Below are 6,447 nucleotides of genomic sequence, written 5' to 3'. Positions count from 1 at the left end.
TTAAACACTTGCATTGATTTTCCCTTATCTTAAGTAGTTTATTCATGATTTGAATGGTGGATTATCAACTAAATTTGTATCCCATGGTAATGGTGGAATTTGGCAACATGATTTTCTTGATGTTTATGGATTTGGACATCATAATGACATGAACCTGAACCCACATCATAATTTTGGCTTTGATAAGGATTCAACTTAACTCATCTTTTGAAATATTCCATGACATTAAAATGTTCAAAAGGTAAAGTGGTTTTGGAATGCCCTTGGGGGCTATAGTATTGGACTTTAAATTAGAATTTAGAGTCTAACTGGTTAAATGGTTATGGCTTGCGTAATTAAAATGCTTGCAAGTCTATTTGTGTTGAAATTCAAGAGGGGGTGAATTGAAAAATTTTCTGTGAGTCAACTACTGACCCTTCACTGTCAACTCTCCTGTAAATCAGTATACTTCACAAAATAGATTAGATTTAAAATAATTAAGCAACTAAATAATTGAATGTAAAGTGAAGACAGAAAAATTTATCCTGATTCGGAACACCAGTGTGGTGCCTACGTACAGTCCCCCTGGGTTTCTAAGTTTCCTTAGATCATTCAATGTCGGGCTCGAGTTTAGTGATAGGAAAAAAGTTCTGAAGACTTATTTTTTTGTTCAGGTCTTGTGAAAAAGCTTCAATTGATGTTACAAAGTTGACTCGATCCTACTCTTTATATAACAAGTGTAAACTAAAAGTTATAAAACCTTGTGAGACTAAGATTGATAAACTTTGGTATTCTTATTTAAAGTTGTGTAACCCATGTCTATCTTCAGTCTTCTTCTTTTATAGTTTTCAGCTGCTACTCTTCATGAGGAAACCCAAGAGATTTCTTCTCAATCAAGGATTTTAATTAATTTCTTGATTGAGGAATGTAGCAGCCATATGATATTTCCATATACCTCTTCTACCCATATCCATATCAGATATGTCTATGATGTTTTCTTTCTTTTGATCTTGTAATGCTTGATACTTTTCCAAGTGTATTTCTGATCTTTTATTTCTCTTAGTTAGTTGTCATTGATCTGATTTTCTGCGTCTTTTAGTACTAAGATGCTCCTTCCATTTGTTCTCATTTTGATTGATATACTTGGATGCCACGGATTGTGAATTGGTGTCCTTTCATTCCTTGATCCAGCTTCCTTTATCCTTCCAACATTAACAGTCTTCAATATCCTACAAGGTTTCACCCGTTAGTTTGTCATTATTAAAACATGGAATTAGGTGGCTAACAATCTCCCTCTTTGTGATAATGACAAATAAGTACAAATATCAGTTGACTTTCATATCTATCAGCTCGCTTCCCCAGACTTTTACACGTTTCTTGAGTACCAGTCGACTTCCATTTATCATCAGTTGACTTGTTCCCTCTAACTTGTAGGCTGCTCTGATGTTCATGGTTTCTTCTCCTTTGACATAATCAAAAAGAAACAAAACACAAGCAGAGGAATACAAGTAGAGAAAACCACACATAAATATATAGAAAATAGAAGTTTAAATAGTTGAAAACCCCAAAAAGAAGTGTGAAATCATTTTACAATCCATAATTTAAAGAAGGGACAGGACCCTCTTTTAAATAGAAGTCATCAAAGTTAGCATTTGGACAGGAAGTATGTGAGGGTATTATGCATGTTGTGACAGAATTGTTCATAAGATTTTTCAATATTCTTGGAAATTGATGAATAATATTTTTGAACAGCGATAGCAAGATCATTGTTGGAAGAGCTGGCTTCGATTTTGAAGGTATGAGAATGCTTTGGAAAACAATTTGATGCATTCTTTCTTGAACCCATCAATAGTCATCCTTACTTTACTTACATCATGATTATTTCCCTTTCCTAGCTGCAGCAATTTTGAAGTTGACTCTTGAAGAAGCACCACTCCTTCCTCAAAAATCCTTATTCGGTCCTTGACGTCTTCCAATTCATTTAATACCTAAAACATATGGTTAGAAATGAGTTTTTTACCTTGGTTAAATCATATTTGGCTCTGGTGGAGTCCTTTTTACACTACTCATCTTCAATTAAGATGTATCCTATGATAGCAAAGGTTTTTGAGTTGCAAGTGGTAGAGATTTCCACTGGCAGATAAGCAGATACATCAATGGAGTAGAATTTGAGAATCCTTGTGAACAACAGTCCATAAGGTAGATAAGCAAATTTATGAGTGTCTGCAACACTCTCAATCATATATTCAAGGAACCACGTCCTGATTTATTTTACACTTTTTCATCTAGAAATAGAGAACGAATACATCTCAGCAAGTAAAGTCACTAAAGGACCCTTTTCTGGAGATTAGGGTTATGGAAATGATATGATCTAGAATATGATACTTAAATTAGAGAGACAGAGGACTAAAGTTAGAAGTAGATGTAAAGTCTAGATCAAACACAACTTTTTTGGCTTCTTTAAAAGTAACCTCAAACTCATCAGACCAAGAGCCAGTCATCTAAGGAATTACACCAAAGAACTTTGTATTGAACACCTATTCAAAGAGAAAGTCATTCAATATAATTCTTGTGACTAGTACAAGAGTTTCCAACTAACCACTATCTAGGGATATGTGAAGGTTTGCATAGAACATACAAACAAGGTCTTCATATAGAGATGAAAGAATAAGGATAAGTCTTGAAATTTAAAGAGTCAACTTACATTGCAGTGAGCATCCTTTAACTGGCTGAGATTTATAATACGTCCAGGTACAATAGGAAGACCTTTAAAAAAACAAAAATTCTCTTTTTTGCACTGGTCCAAAACTTATGCATGTCCTTTAGACAAATAGAGCCAGAGGAAAGAGGGCGATGTATTTTGACAGTGAAGGAAAGGATTGAAATAGGGTGCTTTATGGAGATAGCCAACTGCTCAGAGAAAGAGAAGAACTCATTCAACGACTCTAAAATAAGAACATGGTTATTTGAAGAGAGGGAAGGATTTTTTTAGAGATTTTCCATTGATTAAGCTTGGGTAATTTGGTAGAGAAAAGTTTAGATAAAGGTATTTAATGAGATAGAAAGGAAGGGGAAGAGTTGAATGGAGAAAAATGGAAGATAAATGTGGGAAATATATTAAGGAAGGTGACTGTTGAAGTGAAAGGGTCGCAAAGGAAGATGTTGGGAAGGGAAAAGGATTAGAAAAGCATTAATTTTTTGTGTAAAATGCAATAATGTAATGATGACTCTTTTTCCGAAGGAGTCTACCAAAAATAATTTTTTTAAAAAAACAAAAATCCAAGTATTATTGTCTAATAATAAGGCTTATAAGTCATTAATGCTAAGAATACCAAGCCTCTTTCTAAGGTAAAAAAATATTTCTTTTAGCAAAGATTAATTAAAAATATCTACTAGTTTATTTTTGGAGTCAACAAATTTTAAATAAAAATGACCATTTTCTACATGATATCGAAAAAAATGATGCTTAATATCAATATGATATTGAAAAAATGTTGCTTAATATCAATATGTTTAGACCTAGAGTGATCCAAGGTATATTTAGATAAGCTAATAGCACTGGTGTTATCACACATTATAGGAACATATTTAAAGGAAAAGTTAAAGTCAAGTAATTGAGGCAAAATCCATAAGATTTGAGTACCACAACTTCTGACTGCTATGTATTCGGCTTCAGTGGTTGAAGGAGCAATGGAGGTTTACTTCTTGCTATGCCATGAGATTAGGGCATCATCAAGAATTTTCCATGTTCCACTAATGCTCTTTCTATCATTTTTTTCTCTTGCAAAATTAGAATTTGAATATCCAAATAAATCAAAATGTGAGAAGCAGGGACACCATAGAATAACGTCTTGAGTTCCTATGAGATATCAGATGATTCGTTTGATGTCCATAAGATAAGACTCCTTGGGAGTCGACTGGAAGCTGGTATATTTACATACACTAAACACAATGTATTGTGGACTCACAGTTAAATAGAGTAGAGTTCTGATCATCCCTCTGTACATCTTTTTTGGACGAATTTGAATCGGGGCTTGTGGACAGACTCATTGGCGTTTCATAGGCCTTTTATTTTTCCATACCAAATATTTTGATGAGTTCTTTCTTATACTTTGCTTGGCTGATGAAAGTTCCTTTGGGAATTTACTTAATTTATAATCCCAAAAAGAATGTGAGCTCCCCCATAAGACTCATCTTGAATTCTCATTTCATCAAGTTAGAAAAATTCTCACATATAGAGATGTTAGAACTACCAAAAATGATATCATCAACGTAAATTTTCATAATAAGAAGATTTGAATTGATCTTTTGTATGAACAAAGATTTATCAATTTTACCCGTTTGAAATTTGTTATTTAGTAAGAAAGTACCCAGTCTCTCATACCAAGCATTTGGAACTTTTTGAGGCCGTCGAGTGCTTTTGATAATTTAAAAACATGATTTGGATATGACAAATTTTCAAAAAGCAAGGGTTGTTTTACAAAAACTTCCTCATGAATAAAACCATTTAAGAAAGCACTTTTTACGTCCATTTGATATATCTTATAACATTTCAAGGTAGCAAATGCTAATAAAATTCGTATTAACTCTAACTTTGCCACGAGGGTAAAGGTCTTGTCCTAATCAATACCTTCTTATTGGGAATAGCCTTGGGCTACACGTCTGGCTTTATTTCTGATAACCTTACATTCTTCACTCAATTTATTTCTATAGACCCATCTAGTTCTAATTACGAAACAATTTCTTGTTCTTTCAACCAAGGCCCAAACTTGATTTCATTCAAACTGGTCTAATTCTTCCTTCATAGCATCAACCCATGATTCATTTTTTAGAGCCTCATAGGTTTTCTTTAGGTCAATTTTAGACACAAGGGCAATAAATGGTTGTTTTCTCAATAATGCGCTGGTTTGCACTCTATATTTTGGATTTTTAGGGATGAGTTCATTTGGATAGCTAGAATTGTTCTTCTATTCTCTTGTAATACTCAATTTCACTATTTCTACTATGGGAGATGACTCTGGAGGAGGTGTAGTCGACTTGTCTTGGGAGGGCTCAGAGGCTATGCTATAATTTTCTCTAGATTGTAGATTAATAACATGTTCTTCATCAACACTTAAACTCGTAGTGAGGTTATTAGATTCATCAAATAAAATATTCATAGATTCCTCAATGAACAAAGTTTTTTATTGAAAGCCCTGTAAGCACGACTAGTGAGTGAGTACCCAAGGAAAATACCATTGTCACTCTATTGACTCAACTTTCCCAAGTTATTCTTACCGTGGTTGTGAATAAAACATTTGATCCAAAGGGGTGGAAGTAGCTAATATTGGGCTTCTTTCCTCTCCATGGCTCATAAGGCATTTTATTTAGAATAGGTTTGATCAAGCACCTGTTAATAACATGATATGTTAAGCTAACTGCTTCTGCCCAAAAGTTATCTGGGAGATTATGTTCTAATAGTATGGTCCTAGTAGTTTCCTGGAGGGTTTGATTCTTTCTCTCCATTACATTATTTTGGTGAGGAGACTGATGTGAAGAGAAGTTTTAAGAGTATCCATTCTAAACACAATACTCCTCAAACACCTTATTTTTAAATTCTTCTCCATGATCATTGTGAATGTAAGTGATGAGGTGTCTAGCTTCTCTTTGTACCTTTCTACAAAAAATCTCAAAGTTTGTGAAAGCCTATGTTTATGAGCAAGAATTATTACCTAAGTAAATTGTAAGTAATCATCAACTATGACAAAAACATATCTCTATCCACCAATGCTTGCAGTCTTGGTGGGACCAAACAAGTCCATGTGTATTGTTTAAAGAGGTTTGGTAGTAGAGACAATATCTTTGACTTTGAATGATGTTCGAGTCTATTTACCTAATTGGCAGGTATCACATATGTGATCCCTTTAAAACTTGTGTTTTGGCCGACTTTCACCAATTCAAGTCAGGACAACTTCTCAATAATTACATACTAGCATGCCTAAGCTTTCTATGCCATAACTAAGTATCATTGGATTGCACAGTGAGGTAGGTTAAGGTAGCAAAGTCAGGACTATTTAAGACATAAATGTTATCAATGCGTTCACAGATAAGAGATATGTCTCTTTTATCGTATTTGATTGAGCAATTTTCAGCTTTGAAGAGGACTGTGAATCTTGTGTCACATAGATGACTGATGCTGAGAAGATTGTGTTTAAGGTCGTCTACTATATATACTTCATTGAATTCATATGATGAGATAAGTTTTACTGAGTCAACTCCGATGACATTTCCTCTCGGATTATCACCAAATCTGTTTGATCCCCCTTCTAATTTCTTTAATGAAGAAAAATTTTCTTTATTTTCAGTCATATGTCTGGAACATCCTTGTCAATAACCCACATTCCCTTCTTGAAGATCTTACAGACCTATTCCTGCAAACTAAAAAAGTTAATTTTGCATAGGTGCACAAGTGGTCTTGGGTCCTTGCGG

General features: G+C 33.9%; 1 long non-coding RNA gene across 1 annotated transcript; it reads right to left on the bottom strand.

The window, feature by feature from the left end:
* Window positions 1-530: 530 nt before the first annotated feature.
* Window positions 531-3,043, bottom strand: LOC124891423. Its single transcript, XR_007049688.1, has 3 exons — window positions 2,684-3,043; window positions 1,851-1,967; window positions 531-1,208 (listed from the first exon to the last, which is right to left on the bottom strand). It is a non-coding gene; the product is annotated as an uncharacterized LOC124891423 (long non-coding RNA).
* Window positions 3,044-6,447: the final 3,404 nt, after the last annotated feature.

This window comes from Capsicum annuum, chromosome 1 (genome assembly GCF_002878395.1).
Source record: "Capsicum annuum cultivar UCD-10X-F1 chromosome 1, UCD10Xv1.1, whole genome shotgun sequence".
Taxonomy (NCBI): Eukaryota; Viridiplantae; Streptophyta; class Magnoliopsida; order Solanales; family Solanaceae; genus Capsicum; species Capsicum annuum.
Note: the sequence above shows the minus strand (reverse complement) of the source record. Positions and strands in the feature narration are given on the sequence as shown.